The sequence below is a fragment of the Limanda limanda genome, chromosome 18 (genome assembly GCF_963576545.1).
Source record: "Limanda limanda chromosome 18, fLimLim1.1, whole genome shotgun sequence".
In the NCBI taxonomy this organism is placed as follows: Eukaryota; Metazoa; Chordata; class Actinopteri; order Pleuronectiformes; family Pleuronectidae; genus Limanda; species Limanda limanda.
In genome coordinates, this window is record NC_083653.1 from 18,398,379 (window position 1) to 18,417,579 (window position 19,201).

The window sequence follows — 19,201 nt, forward strand, 5'->3', positions numbered from 1 at the left end:
TGGAGGAACCTTTAAAATGCCTCCGCTGGTGTGTTGTGCTCTTGTGCTCCGCTGCACTAAAAAGGCCGGAGCCTCGGGGGAGGTGTCTTTTAAGTTTATTTCTGTCGGCTTCCGCCAAGCCCTGGATTGACTGACTGACTGATTTTTCTTTATTTTGAGGCACTAGGTGTCCAGACCGCAAGTACTTCCAAGAAAGGATGCATTCGTACTTCACACTGTAGGTTGTGTGTGCAGCAAACATGCAGTGGTCCTGACCAAACTCAAGTTCCTTACACACAAAGTACCCTCATGCTTTTCCAGAATTTAAACACACCGCAGGAGCCACTGATTATGAATCATATCTTGACTCAGTCCTCACACAAAAGCCACCTTATGTTTAAAGGCTGCTTCTCGTCAAAATAACAAGATTTAAAAAAAAAAATGTGACTGTATGGTGAGTCTGTTATGACTGAGAAGGTGCTTTTTGTGGTAATCATCAGTATCATGAGTCAAAAGCTTCGGTTTCGTAGTAAATCATTAGCCACGGCATGTCCACATTCCCAAAAAGGTAAAGTAAATACGTTTAATCCTGCTGTTACCCTGCCTCTCAGAACACTAGTTCATAAACCTCTGTTATGGGAAGCTTGAACTCTGGGGCTCCACGGATTCACATGAACACAACCTAGGTTGTGAGACATGGAGGATAATGGAAGCCTTATTTATATCAACCACATTATAATCCGTAAGTGTTCTTGGGCCATGTTCAAGGTATCATAGATCTATTATGATGATAAATGCAATGTTTCGTTTCTTTAACCCTTTTAAAATCAGCTGTAGTGGTCAGCTGAGGTTTTCCTAGTAGCACTTAGCAATAAAACAAATGCTAACTGCTAACCACAGCAACCACTGTTCTTTCAACTTAGCTATTTGGGACTTTTCCTATAAGTGGTGCGAGACCACATGACACAAAAAATGACGATTTATTGGTCCGTTCAGCCACTTGGGGGCAGTGCGACAAGCTTTAAACACAAAGTTAATATGTTGATGTGAATAACATGCGAGCAAACAGTTGACTTTTCACACATAGAGCAACCTCATGCCTTTTTTTACATTGTTTACATTTGATCTGGTTATTTTTGCTTTCACATTACGCTTTACAGAGCCGTCTAAGGAATCTTGTATGACATATGTACGTCCTGTCATCATCACATATGTGAGTTGCGTCTAGATATAGTGGACATTGGTTTTGTAGACCTTGTGTCTGATGTGGGTGTGTTGTCAATTCAGTGGTATATTGTTTTTCTTTGAATGGACAAAATTAATAAACAGATTCGTTGCTAATGTTATATCTTAATGGCATCACGACACAGGCAAAGCTCAACACGAGTTTGAATGCACCAAATCAATATATGTTCAAACATTATGTTGTCTGAGGCGATTTGGTGTGAGCCAAAGACTACTTGCAATCCTGCAATCCTTCTTTTTCATTGGTTCTTCCGTTTCAACATTCTGCAATTGTTCAGAAAGTCTGAACCATCCACAAAAGTGTTTTCACTCCATGGGTCAGTTTGATTCGGAACGTGAGACAAACTTTTTTTGCTCGGACAAAAATTTGGTCCATGGTCCGGGGCACCATTCACACCTGTTGTTTTGGTTTGGTCTAACCTGAAAAGGTCCGGACCAAATTGCGTGGGCATAAAAGCGCCCTTAGAAACCAAGGTTACCACAAATTAAATGAGCTAGTTCTGCTATGTTGAAACAAGTGAAACAAGATATAAGGAGATAAGCTGTTGAATTAACTAAACTTTGTGTTCAGATATCAGTTAAATGCAACTGATTGTAGCTTTGCAACCGTTTTGCGACAGCTTTTATGCCACCTTTGTTCTTTTCATCAAAAGTAAGACATAATCTCTCATGAATTTCAAATATCTACGACTTGGAATTGCAACTTGGGGGCCAACATGTTTTCCCAATGAGCTACTTGCAATTACAGTTACTTGTAATTATGCTCACCAGCTAATTGCTAACTCTGTGAGCTCATTGATGGTGGTGAAGTTAGTGTATGGAGGGTTTATCAGACATTTTTCTCTGAAGGCAAATGAAAATAGCACCAGTGAGAACAGTGAAACCGAACAGTAAAGTTGTTGGCAATAAAATGAAACTAATAAGCTGAAATGATGCTAAGGGGCTCTGTAAAGCTGAGGGGGTACAGTAGAGTAATTATTGCCTCCACCAAGGAGATTGGTTGTTAGATTACACAAAAACTACTTAACCGATGGCCTTTTGTGGATGGGTGGGCAAATAAAAACATCCAGATCCAGTGAATTTAAATGTAATTTCACAAGCGGACTGTTGGGCCTTGCCGGAGGTTAGCTCTCTGCTGAGTGGCATTCTAGTTCTCTCTAAATCTGTGATGTCAAGTCCTGCCTTTCAGATGACCCATCGTCATCTTATTATCATACAAAAATAATTGGAGAGCCGCATTCAACCACATACAAATTATTTTTACAACCTACCTAATTCAACAAAGGAGTCCATGTTGTACCATCACTTACTAGATTTGTCAAATCTGATCCCTTTAACACTAACACAGGCACGCTGCTGTTTATTTTCTCAACATAATGTCTCATCGCTATTACATGTGGAAACAAATACCCAGCCCGGGGTCTTGGCCCTTTCTATCTCCTCGGCTCCGTTGAAGCTGTGGTGCTGGGTGGGGCCAGGGGGAAACAATTTCTCCGTCATTATAGTCATTACCCCAGTGCTTATCGTCACGGATGTTTGTCCAAGAAGCCCTGCATTGGCACAGCTCGTGTGAGGATGATGGTACCATCCCTCACAGAGATGAAGATAAATTGGACCGGATCAGTCTCTGAAACTTAGTAAGCTGAACTGTATTTTCGATCATTGTAACGTAGACCTTCAATGTGCATTACACAGCTTCATAGATCATACAAATTGTCTTGTATTGTCCTAGTATGACGGAAGGCAGAGGATTATTAGGGACATTATGCAGTGTGAGGGGATAGTAGATGCAGGGTGTGAGCTACCAATTTATTCATAAGTGCATCATTGCAAACACTAATGTTGCATTTTATATTCCAGTCTCCCGTTTTATGTAATTGCTTATGTGTTGTGTTTCTTTGTAAGCTACTTAATAGCAGCCAGTGGTTCCCTGTGTGAATGATGTGAGTGTGATTCTCCTGTCGTCATACAAGATGAAACCGACCTCCTGTGTGGGCTTTGTTTAAAGAGGCTGAGCTCATAAACAAACCACGAGGGAGTTTCAGCAGGATGTTTATGGTGATGTGAGGTAGAATGAATTAGAAACCACAGCACTTTAAGCACCAGGGCCTTTGCCACACACACAATCACACATATATATATACAAGATACACTATACCTTCTTGAGTTCTGCACATCTGGAGCAGACACAGTCCTGTAGAAACCACTACCAAGCTTTAACTTCACCAAAACCACATTTATATTGAGTAAAATAACCTTAACAGGTTTTGTTTAAATTCGGGGCGCTCTGCAACCGGGCCGTAAAAGTCATTTTCTCACACTATCTGCAGGATATGCCAGAACGGGAGGTATTTGCACGTGAGAAACGAACAGAGAGAGACAGACTGAAAGGAAGGAAGAGAGGAGAAGAGTGATGGTCCATCTGTCCGGTGCCCATCTGCAAGGTTACAAACCTGAATTCAAACCAGAAGTTCAGCGCCATAACACACACACATGGTTAAAATAAGTGATATAAAACTATAGATTTGCACATTTTCCTCCATTTATAAGTGTTCCACTCGCTACGTAATGTTTACCATGTGTCCACAGCAATTGCACACATCTTGCGGTGGTTGCTTTGTTGTTGTGTTGCTCTCCCTTGGGAAAAAAGACCTGAGCCTCGCTCTTGTTTAAAACGGAGCACTTTTTTAATTACTGTGCTTACTTTTACCATTTTGGTGCATTTTGAGTGCATCAGCCCCAGATTTGAACTTTCAATGTGAGGCTGGTTCTCCTGGGAAAACATTATTCTGACCTCAGAATAACTGTGAGATCTTGGCTGAATAGCAGCGTGTTCTGACATTTGCACTGCGCACTACTTACCAAAGAGTGTTTATTTGTGCTTTGTGCAGATGAATGGAGATGGAAAGGTCAAATGTTCGGGTGATGAACAAACGAAAACAAATATGACTTGCCATCCACTGCTTCCCAGTTTTGCATTTAACTATTGGTGCCTGACACAAGAGGGAGGTGGGACAAACTGAAAGCTCGTTCCTCAACCAGATGATGAACATCTGTCTTGCAGAAGTGTCCCTGAGCAAAGAAGCTTTGCTGAGGTCAGGGGTGATTGGGTTTACTGCAAGGGATAAAAAACAATATTTTGGTTATAGTTTTAACCATCAATAAAATCTGTGACATTTTATTCTGAGTTTATTCTGCTCTTTGGCACCAGCTTAACACTGCTGCCTCAGGGGCAGGTCTAAGAGTGGGGCCAGGGGACCAACAATTCTAACAATAAATATGACAAATGTGTCATACGAATATATGATATATATATATATATATATATATATACATATGATTGCAACATTTGTTGTGGATTGTTTATTTTCTGAGCTTTTTTAAAACACAATATGCTTGAATAAGGAACAATTATCAAAATATTTTTAATGATGTAAGGCTTTGCTCAAAGCTATAGAACTGTAAACAAGTAATGACTTAAATTTGCACCTAATTGAATCAGGAACTGTGCATGGAAGTTGGATCTATAAATGCCCCCCTTTAAATTGTGGCTCCTTTATGGCTTTTTGATTCAGACAAACCGACAGTACCTACAGTAGATTCAGTTCATGACAAATTCACAATATTACTTCCAAATTCGTGGGAAGTCATACAGTATAATGAGTCTAACAGAAACAGGGGTAATTTGAGGGATAGTAATCGTTGTTATGGCTACGATGGCGGCAAAAAAGAGAGAGAAAAAGAAAATAGGAAAAGAACAAAGATATCCAAGAAAATAGCATATGATATCCAAGACTCACTGTGTCAAAACACCAAAGAGTAAGTAAATTATTCTGGCATAATCCCCTTTAAAAATGTCAAAATTGATTACTGAGGTGAAACCCCAGCCCCTGGCATTGCTCTCAAACTCCCTAGAAGGGAATGTCCAACCTGGAGAATTTAGGGTCTTCTGGGGTCAGGTTTATGCTCGACTGCACATGGGACCAACCTGACCGCTCAACTGATTCCTTGTGTCCCACAGAGCCAGTGTGCAGCAGCAGCAGCAAGAGCTTTAATGAGAGTAAGAGTTAAAAAAGCAAAAGACCACAGTGAAGAAAGCCGTCCTTTATGCGTGAGTGTGTATGCAGTATGTGTGTGAGTGAAAGAATGAAAAACTGAGGAGAAAATAAGGTGAAACGTGTTGGTTCTTTCTGTGCATGCATGTTTGTGTTTGTGGGAGTCGACCATCCTATAAACCACCACCTACACCACCCGTCGCCTTCAGCAGCAGGTTGAGCTCCCGGGCGGCGGCAAAACAGTGAAACTCCATCCAAAGCAAACACCACACTGCCTCTGTTTCGCTTTGGATTCCCGCTCCTTGGAATTTTGTGTTTTCTAAAAGGCGCTCTTTGTCCCGGCTGATGTGTGCGGATCTTGTGAGGCACGCGGGACTTCGCCCTCACTTAAAACCGGCCCAGGTGGGTTGTTTAGCTGAAACAGATACAAAGTTGGTTGTTGGTGCTCGCAGACCTTCCAGTGAGAACCTTCTGTGTTCCCCCAACCTCCTCCTCTACCTTCCTTCCTGCACATTTTTCCTGAAAGTGAGAGGCCCAAGGCTTTGGCTGGCACGTCGCTAGTTTCTGCTGTTGCTTGTGCTGCACTTATTTTTTATTTAAGCTAGAACTTTCCCCAGCTCCTCCCTGTTCTTTGATGTGTCGAGCTCAGTAAGACCAGTTTCTCTTTTAAAATTCACAAGCCCCAGTCTGGATTTCCCTATTAAAAATAAACCTTTAATATAGAAGTAGTAGACAACTGTTTTTCCCTCTTATGTCTCCACCTAAATGGTAACACTAGAGGTGATCGCAGCCCACACATGCCAGCATACAAAGCCCAGCATTCATACATTGGTCCACCATGCTCGACGCCCACAGCTCTGACAGCATACAGAGAGCAGCAGCCAACAGGATGGAGAGAAACCTCAAGCTGATATTTCATGGGAAGGAAAAAAATGAATAGTACTGAATGAACAGGGCCTTCAACGCAGCATTTTCAGCTTTGGATTCTAAAGGGCCAGTGTGTGAGAACAACACACCAGTGTTTAAAGCTTGACCACTTTTCATTTTTAAGAAAAGCAAAGGTGTAACTGCTACTCCTGTACATCCTGACGGTGAAAAATGATGTTATTAGAGAATAGTGTAAAAAAAAAAAAAAAACTTTCTGTGGGTTTGCTGTTGAGTTATTTATACGTTGGGTTTTCACTGCTCATTACTGAACCACTGTTGAGTGAGAAGCCCCTTAAAGGCTCTATAAGAACTGTATACTATAATATATATGTTAGATTCAGCCTCTGCCTACTGCACCCGGCTGCTTCACCTCTCACCTGAATAATGCAGAGGATATGTTGCTTGAAATTTGGGTTTTCAGACAGAGTTTTCAGCTCATGTCTGAAAAGGTCTTCAGATGCCCCTTCCACATTTAGACCAACTCTGGCCACACAAAAATCGTTCTGGTCCTCAGCCAACACTGATGGATAACAGCTGGAATCAGTCCAGATGTGGGCATAGGCCAGAAAGGTCAGAGGAGATGTTGGGCTGACTCTCTCCGGCAATCTGTTTCCTCAGGTCATCACTGTGTCAGTAGTCAGCGACTGGATAATTTCAAGGGACTGTTTTTCTATTATTATCAAAATTAAATACAAAGTCCATCCTGGGTAATAAAAGTAGTTTTTAAAATAAAAAATGTTTTGGCAGAAAGATGGCATGAGGTCTCACCTGGGAGTTCCCAAACATGGTGTTGTTACCGTCTCCTGTTCCTGCCAGATCATAGAATTTAAAGGGTTTATCACAAAATTGTTGTTTCTGTGGACATATGTAATAAGTCGTTCTTGGGGGTGGGCTCTTCTCAGCTCAAGGCCACAGGCTAGAGTCCTGTACCATGTCAGGTAACCTACAAAGAAGTTGTGTTAACGGGTAAGAATATATTATATAAAATTCAGAGGCATGGGTTAAAATTAAATAAACACAAGCAGGCAATGGTTGATAGCTAAAATATTATTTTTGTCTGGAGAAATCAGAAATAAAATCGTTATAATATTTTTTTATATATAAATCAGCTTATGTGAAGCCCAGTCAACCGCAAGTGTTTGTTTTATTGTGAAAGTCTAGAGAATCAGCTTTGATCCCTTCACCTCGCTCGAGTAACTGTAACAATGCCAAAAATGAACTAGCTTAGAACATGTTCTCGGTGACTTTGCTGCTAGTAAAAGGTGCAACAATGTATTAGCTTCAGATAACTGTATGCTAGGCACGTCGTGGCTAAGGAAACACATTTTGCATAAATGGACCCGTGCTGGTCTTGCCCGATGCAATTGCCTGCTTTGCCTTTTCTGTTGGAACACCCGTGGTCAAGGATACAAACTTGGGTTTGAGTTTTGCCATGTTTCACATACTTGGTCGACCAGGCCTTGATACTACCAGCATTTTCCTTTAATCAGTGTGCCAGGAAGTTGGTCCAGTGCAGAGAGTTGTGTGTGCGAGCTTTGTGGGAATGACAACCACCTTGACCTCAGCAACAAGCCGGAGATAGGCTCGGTTCACTGATCTATGAACAAGATTTTCTTTTTATCTCTTGAGAACTGGCAGGCAGAGTGGATGGACTTATCAAAGACTGTTCTGATGCTTCATGCCGTAACATCCCCCCTCTAGATCAAACACCGGGTGCATTTCAAATAAGTTTGTCTGATGGGGTTCAAGCAAAAGATAAAATCGACTTTAAATCGTGATTTAAAACCTTTTCACTTAAAATAGTTCATCAATGCAAAGTAATTAACTTGAATGTCTATGCCCTAATTTGTCTGTCGCTGTCGAGCTCTTCACTTATCTTTATGCTTCAGTGGATTGTGGGAAATATACACACTGAGTCATCCCCTCCCTCCACAGGCCCAGTGTTATGGTAAAACATTCTTCCGACATTACCTTATTTCTTAGTTTCACCCTCCACTCAGGGAATCTTTCTTTTCACAGGCGGCAGCCTAATGAATGTCTGCCAAGGTCCCAGCGATGGAGTGTGAGTGTGTGTGTGTGTGTTTGTGTGTTGGTGTGTGAGCATAGGTCTATATGAATTTGGTAGATTGTGTATGCCAAACATTTTGAAAACATCTTTGTGCAACTTATCACTAAAGAGGAATTAAAAAAAAATTATGTGTTGATGCTGTATGAGCAGGTTGTCCAACACACAATTCTGTAGGCAGGCCTCAATCAATTGGGATTTTGCATATATAGTGTGAGTGACAGACACTATTATGATTCAGGAGGCCCAGAAGCCAACCACCGAGTGTCTGGGGAGCTGAGGCGATCCCCCTAACTTGTTTACTTTAACTTGGACCGCAATTAATTGCTCCTGACCCACAGTGAGAAGGTTTGCAGAGGAATTTAATCGGTGCATGATCATTATTAGCTCCTGCCACCACTGTTGATTCTGAAAATAATGTGGGGTCATAAAAAGTGGTGCGGTCTACAGCATTCAGCTCTCCTCCTGAGTACTTTCAATTCATGCTTCTGCGTCGAAGCCACGCCGCAGCCTATGCATAGACGTGTACCCTACGCAGAGCTCTACGCTTGAACAAAAATGTGACTACCTGTCGAGGCGACATAGGCCGCAAGAGCTGTGATTAGTCCGCTTGGTAGCATCACATCTCTGGCAGACTCGCAGCCATTTTTTTATTGAGTTCAAGGGTCAAACATGGACGAAGTCTTTCTTTTCTTCATTGCAGTTCTTTGAGAAAACGTAATTGCTCTAAAAAGATATGCCAGAGAATTAGTAAATAAGCGGGCCAGAAACTGGAAGACCCTTAACACCAGCATAGAAACTCTACTGCCACTAGGGTTTTGGCGGTGTAATTGCAGCACGATTCACACACACCTACGCACAACTATGAATGCTCGGCTACATTCATAGGCTACATGCGTACCTACGGCGAGGCTTCGACGCAGAAGCATGAATCAGCCTTTACATTGTATTAAATGCTGAGATAAGTTGAGTGCAATCACAGAGTCCGCTAGTGCTCTCAAATACAACTGCTGAAAATAGTAATGTAACTCTAATGAGGAGGCAGCAAACCTTATCTGCCAATAAAGACTGTGAGATGCAGCTGAAAGTTCAAGAAACAACGAGTAAAGTTTTCTTTTGGTCAAATTACTGAATTGTTCTTCTGAGAGAATGTTTAAACCTGTAGGATTAGATCATTCCAACAATTTTCTGTGATCTTAGTCAGTGATAAACTTAACTTCACCCTGACTTCAGTGCCATTACATAATCATATAATGGCTTTTTGGCCACTGAGGGCAGAACAACTGTAAACTGACACTGACATCAAGTCTGTATTACGATTTATGTAATATTATGTTTAGTGGTTTCCATTGTACTTTTGCATTTTATTATTTATTTTATTGAAATAGTAATATTGATACAGAAAACCCTTTTTTTGCACAAATTTAAAAAAAACTCAATGGAAAGGTGTGTCAATGTATTTATACACAAGAATATGTCTGACAGGGATGAAGGGAGCAGCAATGACAAATTAATTGAGGAGTTATTGTCAGTAATGGTAGAATACGTGAGGAGGCATATTGTACATCAAGCAGTCTTGTTGTAATCATAGTCCACGATCAGTTGTCACTTCGATGCACAATCCATCATTCTGATCCACCACCACTATCGGGATCCAACATCATGATCCATGATCAGCTGCCAACACAATCTCGATCCATGATCCACCATCACAATCTATGGTCCATAATGATCATGAACCAAGGCAGAGATCCAGCGATAAAACACAAGTACTCCGGGAAGAAGTCAAATAGTAATATTTGTGTCTGTTTTCTGTCTAGTGCAGGGCAGGTACAGCAGAGAAGAATTAGGGCTTGGGAAGCATTAGGATATTATGGTACAACATGGTATTTAGAAATCTCATTCCTTTGCCTTTCAGTATCTTGGAAAATAACTCTCCCTTTTCTGTTACCGGACAGAAATGTTTTATTAAGGTGATAGACTGCAGAGGACAGCCTGCAACACAGGAGGTCAATTATAAAGTCCACTGGCGGAACAGACAGGCAGCTGAGCTGAGAAAGATGGAGATCTAGGACTCCCTGTGTGGTAATTATTGGAGCTCAGCGGAGCCATAACACGAGTGTAGGGTTTTTGCAAGATTTCCTCCACAGTTGTGGCAAATGCAGGTTACTCATAAAACCATTATCGTCCAGACTGGCCCACGAATCCCTCTGGAGCACAGCAGGGAACACTGTCATCCCGCTGCGCTCCAACGTTAACCCACACACAGTAAATATGCTCGTCTTCTTGGACAAAATAAAGCTAGATGAATAAATTCCATGGACTCAATGCATGTGTCTAGTAAATTTCATTCTTGTCATTTCGTGCTAGTATAGTATGGTATCTAACTTAATTCACAGAGCTGCAACATAATATACTGTAGGTCCAAAAAGTATTTAATCTGCCTAAGTGACTGGTATTAGATGAGACTACAGCATATGTGTATGACAATTATTTTAGCTTTTTAAACAATGAACATCATTATACTCCATTAAACCCTTGATGAATCTCAGGAAGATATTGAAGTATAAAAATTTGATGAGATCCATTGCTGTAAAATAATTTTGACTAGAGCAGATAAGAATAGCTTAAATGTCAGTTCTTGTTAACGTGCCCATTTCTCTGCAGTTCCTGTTTGGCAGCAGTTGGCTTCTTGTATCTCCTTCCACAGGAGAGTCACTAACTGAGTCACTCATAACCTCCTCTGGTGATGTGTGGTTGTATTTATTGGAAGTAGTCCTGTCTACAGACATGGCAACAGCATCCCAGCCGTGACAGGGGACACCTCATGATGGGCTTTTTTCTTTTCTTTATTTTTTTTTTTAATTCTTTTTTTTGCTGAACATGATAAAGTCACTTAGAAGAGCAGCGTAGTATGTATCACATTTCAATTGCAGGCATAATCACAGTTAATGTGTTGAGAAAAAATAAAAATAAATAATAATAACATGATTTTTCCAATTTATAAAATTGCAAATCTGTGGATATTGGAATTGTCACATTATACAGCAGGCAAATTGTCTCTTTCTTTTCTTTTTTTTGAGTCACTGTCTGTTTTGTCTACGTTTTGTCTTCATAACTCTCTGTCTCTGATGCTACAGCTGTGGGCAATTTCACTCCAGTGCAGCGTCTCTCATCCTACAGTCTGACCCTGTCATAACACTGAAGGGGCTCATTTACAAACTGTAATGTTTAACACCTGTCTGCAGAGCTACTGTCAGACTGTTTGTCATTGTGTCCTCTTCAGGGGATCGCTCGCTGGAGATGAGCCTCGGACTCCGTCCAAACCCTGGGCCGCCATGACCGGTTTCACTCACTTGTGTGGGGATCGTACACAGGAAGACGTGGAGGGGGACAGAGGTATCAGGTGATGGCTGAAGTAAACAGATGGAGATGAGTTTAGGGAGAATTGTGTGGTAGTCTGTGGAGGGGGAAATTACATTTTCAAAAAACAACAGGCTGGGGTTTCAAAATTCTGGCAGGAACTTTGGACATGTGATGCAGTGGATGTAATGTTGACGTGTCATGATCGGGCTAGGCTCTGTAAAATGTAAACAGCAATATGAATTGAATATGTGTTAAATTAACACATATTATATTATATTATATTATACTGCATTACGTTGCATATTGCAATTTGAAACTGACATATTTTTATATAGATTTGTTTATGTCTAAATAAATGTTACTTTGTATAAATATTAGAAAAAGTGAGTAAATAAGAAGTAAATAGTGAGTAAATATATATTGTTTTTTATTGTTTTTCTTATGTGGGTTGTATTTATTGTGTTTTTATGTTTCTATGTTCATTGTATGCACAAATAACCAGAGCAAATTCCAGGTAAGTGTAAACCTACTTGGCAATAAATACCTTCTGATTCTGATTCTGATATTATATTATGTAAACACCATAAACAAAATAATGTCTTTTTCAGAATAAGGTCAATAGTCACATTATTGGTCCATGTAAAGGTAATCAGTGTCACACAAATCCTGTGAGAAGTGAACTTTAAAATTTGGAGCGACAGAGGCTCAACCTCTTAATCTCAGGCCTCCAGCACAGTTTGACCATTAAAGTGTGTGACTGCAGCGTCAGGAGCTGCTGCTGCCCGCTGCGCTGAGAAAAGGAATCCTGCTGGTCGGGAATAACAAGCTAGAGGCTGTTGGCTGTTTGGCTGTGTAGGTCAGCAGCTACACTGATGGGCTGTCACGTACGTTTAGGCCAAAGGACAAATGGAGAGAGACAGAAGTTAATTTTCTGCTCGTGCACACACACACGTACACATAAAGCATAGCTCGCAGATCGTAACGGACCTGACAGACAAGGTACAGCACACTTTAATGCACATGTCACACACACACACACACGCGCCAACGAATTTCACACTGTCGTCCCCCAGTGAACAAACTCCCTATAGAGCTGTATAATCCTTCCTCACTTCCTCTGAGCTGCCGTGGTGACAGTTTGAAAAACAGCCCCATTCCTGTTTTTCGGACAGTGGTCACTTGATAGTTATGGTCGCTGTGAGAGGAAAACATTGAATCTCCAATAAGTCACTTTTTCAGAGTCTAAGAACAGAAGCATTGTCTGTAGCGGCCCGTGATGTTACTGAAGGGTTATTTTTCACCTAATGGTTAAAGTTCATCACATATTACATCAGCATCTGTGGTTCGGTTGTAGCTGGTGACCTTTGTTACATGTTGTACTTTTTTTGTTTTAACATGATTCATTTATCTCTCTATACTGTTGAATGAAGGCCATTTGGTCCATTTTAGGCTTCACTAAAGCTGCTTTGAGGCATCTACCTCAGGATAATCTCCTGACATTCGCCAGAGGTGCTGTGTGTAAGAACATAAATGTCGGAGTGAAAGCCTCCGAACTTTCTCCAAAATGTATCCAGACAATGTCCCAATGAGCCCATGTGAGAACACAGCTGGAGATACAGTCTATACCTGAAGCCAGACTGGATGACAGGTTAATCTCTAGCATTAGATTAACCAGTGAAAAAACACATTTTAAAAATCAAATGATGATGAGTTTATGTGTAAATAATTTACCGTAAAAGAAATTAGTGTTCTCCATAGCACACTGTTAATGTACTTATGTACTTGAGGGGGATTTCTGCCACACGTGTAACAATTTGTTCAGAACATAATTCATGTGTTTTACATCCAACAATCACACCGTGGTCCAAATGTTCTGATTTATGAATTATCCCTTAAGCTGGATATTCACTGTACAGTATGAGCCTTTTTCTGACCTAATTATTTTTTTTATTTTGGGAGTTTCACAGGATGGAACATATGATCAAGGCCCAGTTTCAAATTCTCTTACATTATTATTCCCTAAATTCTACTTAATGGGAAGACAGATTTGTGCTTTAGGCTAACATCGAAGTCTAAAAGCACTGAAAGGTGACGAAGATACTGGCCTATGTGAATTATAATGTCATACCTTTCCATGATAAGTTCTTTGTTATGCAGCATGTGGGTCACAAACTAAAGGTAAATTAAATTAAATAGATTTAGAGTTTGACCTTTTGGTGCCACTAGATGGAAGTCAAGGAATCACTCATGTCTAATGTGCACAATACATCATCTGGAGCATCTGCACCACATTTCATGGACATTTTTGACACTTTTCAAGTGAACTAGTGTCCAACAAGAGACCACCTGAGCAAAATGGAAAAAAAGATATGATACACTCCATATGTGTAAAAACAGCACTGTGTAGGTCACAATTTTATTTTAACTTCTTATTCTTTATAATTGCTGATTTAGGTCACTTACTGTTGCAATATGTTCTCACCTTGTTCAAATCATCTGTTCTGCTGCTGCTTTTAGGTTAGAAGCAAACCATCTAAAACTGTCAGTGGTGTTTCATGTCTGCACACTTTTACACCTTTCACATTACACCAGGTGTCTTTGCTTAATCCACACACACACATGCACACACATGCACACACAGACACAGACACACACACGCACACTACGCACCTAGTCCTATCCAAAGTGTTGCTTCTGTCCTAACTGATTCCCCATTCTGCCCTTGAAACATTTAACTACCTGTTGAAAGGAAGCAACAAGTGCAAATGCAATTATCAGCCTTTAAAAACAAAAGCGGTGAGGCAGTTATGATAAGACTCGCTTATCATAACTGGAGGAAGAGGCCGTGGTGTGTTCTCGGAGGTGATTCAAACCAGACGTGGGACAAACAGCATTTGCCAATAACTCTCACAGTTTTTCTTGCGCTCCAGATGTGAAGGCTTATCACCACAATTCAGATGATTCTCGGAAAATCATCAATCATATTATTTAAAAACGTTTTGGAGCTTGTTGGTTTATCACATCAAACATAATTGTTCTGGATTGTTATTACGTTAAAAAAAACAAACATCTGCAAACACCAACCACGCTCCATCTGTTTAACAGCTTTCAACTTTGAAACAATTACTTGAACTTTCCAGGCCTTAAGATGTCATATAGCTTTACTGAAACTCTAGAAATATCGCCGAGGGATTGTTTGAGAGGACGACGGGCTCCCTGCACGTGTCCGACTCAGAGGGGGTGTACATTAGTTCAGGGTATCCACCCATCCATCCTTCATCCATTTATTCATCTGTGTCTGTACCGCCTCAGCTCCCAGCAGCCCCCCCCCTGCACCGAGCAGCACTGTCACAGTCTTTCATGCATGTCAGAGCTGCGAGTTTTATGTTCCCCTATGCCCCCTGCAGGTCCTGCCGCTGTGATTTAGAGCGGCTTCGGAAAGAGGCCAGGGACCGAAAGAGCAGGAGACCCTGAGTGGAAGAATGCCTCCATCCTTCCTGCTTTTAAACGATACCGCTGAGGGAACGCCGGGACGGGACCTGTGGGACCTGTGAGGGTAAGATCTGAGATGTTGAGAGACACACACCAGGGACTTTTACTGAGAAAGTCAAAGTGGGGTCATGTTTTTTAAAGGTATTCTCACTGCTCATATTAAATGTTGACTTTATTGTTCGTTGTAAAGCTTCAAGTATACACAGTCTTGTCGTCTCTTACTTATTCAAACCTTCAATGTTCTCTCTTTCGGCTTTGGTCACATGGGAGCAGATTCAGGGGCTGCAATTCAGGGGCTGCATCCTTCCAAGGTCGCATTTGAAGACCAATCGTGTCCCAGTGGAGCGACTTGACGCTCCCACAAATGCAGCCGACAAATGTGTCCGTCCATCTCCAAGAAACGAAGGCTCAAATGGGTGGATCCCTCCCAGAACAACCTATCCCAGGATTCACTGGGTAACCAACCGTTTTTCAAAGAGGTAATGGCACTGGCAAGTGACGAGATGTCCAATGCTTCAGTATCACTCTTGGACTCACTGAAATGCATTGTACACATGTTAAAAAACCAAGGGGCATTGAAACATGTCCAATTTCAGCTTTACTGCGAGGCAACAGCAATAAGGGCTAGAGGAGCTTGTGACGCCGATCAGAGACAGCCTCTGTAAACATGACTGTCTCCTTTCAGTTTAGCCTTGGTGGTCTACAGGCCCAACCTACTCAGGTTATGTTTCTATATGACGCAATATTCCGTCACAGTAGCACGTAATTGGAAGAAGGAATGAATTAGTAACTACAATGAAACACAGTAGAACACTTTCTTCCTCCAAGGCCCAATACTCCTTTAAATTAAATCAATCAAAACTGATTTCTCATACAAATCAGTTCCCTAAATGTGCCTGATTTTTTGGTCAGCATTCATTTATTATTCCCAGGAAGAACAGTGAAAATTATGATAAATATAATCTCACAATGTTAAATAAAGTAAAAGAAAAAAATACTGGATCTGCAATCTGATCCAGATTGACACCAACATTTAATTGCTTCTTTCACCCATACCACATCCTTCCACCAATTTTCGTGGAAATCCATTTGGTTGTTTTTGTATAATCTTGCTTACAAACAAACAAACAAACAAACAAACAAACAGTGATTATCTTGTCGTGGTTGTGGGGAGACGCAGCTCGGGGGAAAGGAGGTGGTCCAGAGCTGGTTCCGGACAAAGCAGGAGAAGGATGGAAGTAAAAGTCGAGTTGATCCAGGGCGGGTTCCATGCAGAGTAAGGGGGGCGGAAGCAGGAGTACGGTCAGGAAATGCTGCTAGAAGACTGGAGAATTAGCAATAAGCTTAAACAAACAATGGGATCAAAATGCTGGGAATGTCACTGAAAAGGCGAGTTGAAGGACAGTATTGAAAAGCATAGGAGATGATTTTCACATGAAAACATGTAAATGTTGCCTTTCCTGTAATTAGAAGGCCGGCGCATGCTTCTGCGTTTTCACGGGAGCGGAGACGCATGAGCCCTTCCGGGCCCCTCACGGCCCTTCCTACGTCCTTACGTGCGTCGGACAATTTTTCTAACTAGACGGCAATGCCCCGCAAGCGTCACCCGGCCGCGAGGGCTGTGATTGGTCTGCTGACTACATCATTTCCGGAGTCGCATTAGCGTATATTATAGAGAAAAACTGAAAACTCACAAAACCTGCATAACTAACAAAAGTGTAACGATTGGACTCTGATAGAGGAACACAGGAGCTGAGTCTCGACTGGAGCTTTAAGTGATCCAGAATGAACTGGGCTGAGACGGTTGGCCGAGCGTGGCAGAATACAACAAAGAGGTTGGCTGATAAAAAGAAACATCAATGGTGTCGAGGTTAACAAGAAGAAGAGCAGAGGGGTTGGCCAAAGCAAATTTGGCAGAGTCAGTTCTTACACTGCAGTGTCCCCCACTGCTTTCATACACGCACTGAGCGCAAATGTTTGAGTAAGTTGCTCCAGACATTTAAGGGAACTTTTCCTGAGTTGGAATATTGATGATGTTTCCAACACACAACAGACACAAAACAGAAAAAGAAAAAAAACAAATATCTCACTGTGAAAAAGAGGTACCATATACGTAGAAGATGTTGACATAGATGTTGGATGGAACAAGGAGATTTGAGAGCTTTCAAAGACGCTGGTGTTGATGCGCTAGAAACAAAAACACTGTGGAATTTAAACATCATGTCCCTCCTCCTGAATGTTCTGGATATTTCCTTGTTGTTTTGTATGAGTCTGACAATCTCATGCTTCGTTCATCATATGTAAAAGGAAAAACTTCAGAAAAAGTCTGGGCTACATTTTTCGGGACATCTTTATAAAGGTGAACTCTAGAGTTCATGTCTGAAAATTGCTTTCATGCCAGAGGCACATGGAAATATGAACCAGATACGAGAACGGGACAAAGCAGAGCACACAGGCAGGAACTCCAAGAAGTTAAACATTTCCAAAATGTCAAAAAACTAATAAAAACCTGGAATTCATCGTCCTAACACAAAACTACAACAGTTTTCATAAATTATCTCCTTATTCAGATGTGAATGTGATAAAATGTTATCAGAACCCCCACTCGGTTTCTGGGAATTCTCCAGACATGTTCCTGTTGTATTCTCACCTGTCCTCAGTCATTTTCCAGACATTTAACTTGGGGGCTGGCAGGAAAACTCCAGAGAATGTCCAGAGCAGCTGACTGGGACGTTTACCTTCTCATATATGGCCCCTCCGTATAACTTCAGCAGTTCAGTGCAGGTCTGAAAGCAGCATACCAGATTGGCATAGATGAGTGAAGGGATGATTCTCTATGGGTTTGTAACCATGAGCGACTCCTTTCACATCACAATGTTATTTGATCCGTTTCTAGTATAAAAATAATGAGTAGTGCAATAAAACTGAAATTATCAAATTAAGCTGTAACGAGAGCAATTTCTTCAGCCATCTTTTGAGTATATTTCTCATGTAAATGGTGTTTAGACAACTGCAGTTTTGCCCGTGTCCTGTTCCATGCTGCATTAGAAACAGACAGGTCACTATTTGTCTGAAAGCTAACCTTCTTTTCCGAAGCCGACACTTTGTGTGTAACACAATGCTTTTGTGTTTTTGAAGGAGCTCCTTCCATGATGGAGTGCACAAGGAATGCAGCGGATCATCAGGTCCCCGAGCGCCCCTTTAAAGTGGTGAGGAATGTGGAGTAGTCCTCCACGAGGTGTAAGGTGATCAAAGGCGTGGCAAAGGTCTGGACTTGGTTTATTGGTGAGCGGTGGTCAGCCGACGGGCTCCGGGATCAAAGAATTCACTTTACTCAAGGGGCACATCTGTCTCTCGGGCCAATCAATGGCCAGAACTTACTTAGAATGGGCTGTTCACCCAACTCCTATGATAGATGATGTTACACATAATATTATTTAGCCCGATTTCCTTTCTGGAGCCAAAAATCCGATGACAGTTGGTTAGACTTCAACATTATGAAACAATGTGGGATGTTTTTGTTCCCTGACATTATAGGTTGTCATGTTGCATTTAGCCATGAGCTGCAGGAGCATGATTAAGTCAAATCACATGGTTAAACCGCAAGGAAATTTCAGCGCATGTATGAGAAGTCGGACGTGTTGATTCTGGCAAAATTACAAAATGAGGTATAGAATTTAACCGACTTTGATTAATTTGATGAGAATATGATTATAAGTCAAAACAAACTAACGACCCGTAACTGACAGGGTGGAGGAGGTGGAGGAGTTACAGAAAATTGAAATTGAGCTGGAACCACTTGAGAGCGCAATAACTTTTTTAACACAGACTGCAGAATAAAGAGAGAAGAAACACAGACACATGGGGAATTGTTTTGTCTCTTTTTATCTTTTCATGCTATGTGTTTTCAACTCTAAACAGACTGAACTTTTATGCTCTAAATTAACATTTTTCATTTAGATAGTGAACAGTGTTACTGCTAAAATTGTGCGGTATCCCGTCCCACATCAACCAGGGTCTGATTTTAATTTTCTACCACTTTTCCTAATTTGCTGAAAGCAGCATTGATTGA

At 41.2% G+C, this 19,201-nt stretch overlaps 1 long non-coding RNA gene across 2 annotated transcripts; it reads left to right on the forward strand.

The window, feature by feature from the left end:
- Window positions 1-622: 622 nt before the first annotated feature.
- Window positions 623-18,989, forward strand: LOC133024524 (uncharacterized). 2 transcript variants are annotated; one of them, XR_009683112.1, is made up of 5 exons: window positions 623-721; window positions 11,558-11,677; window positions 15,045-15,193; window positions 15,403-15,608; window positions 18,268-18,989. It is a non-coding gene; the product is annotated as an uncharacterized LOC133024524 (long non-coding RNA). The 2 variants fall into 2 exon arrangements; XR_009683113.1 differs by having other exon boundaries at window positions 11,558-11,670.
- The last annotated feature ends 212 nt before the right edge of the window (window positions 18,990-19,201 follow it).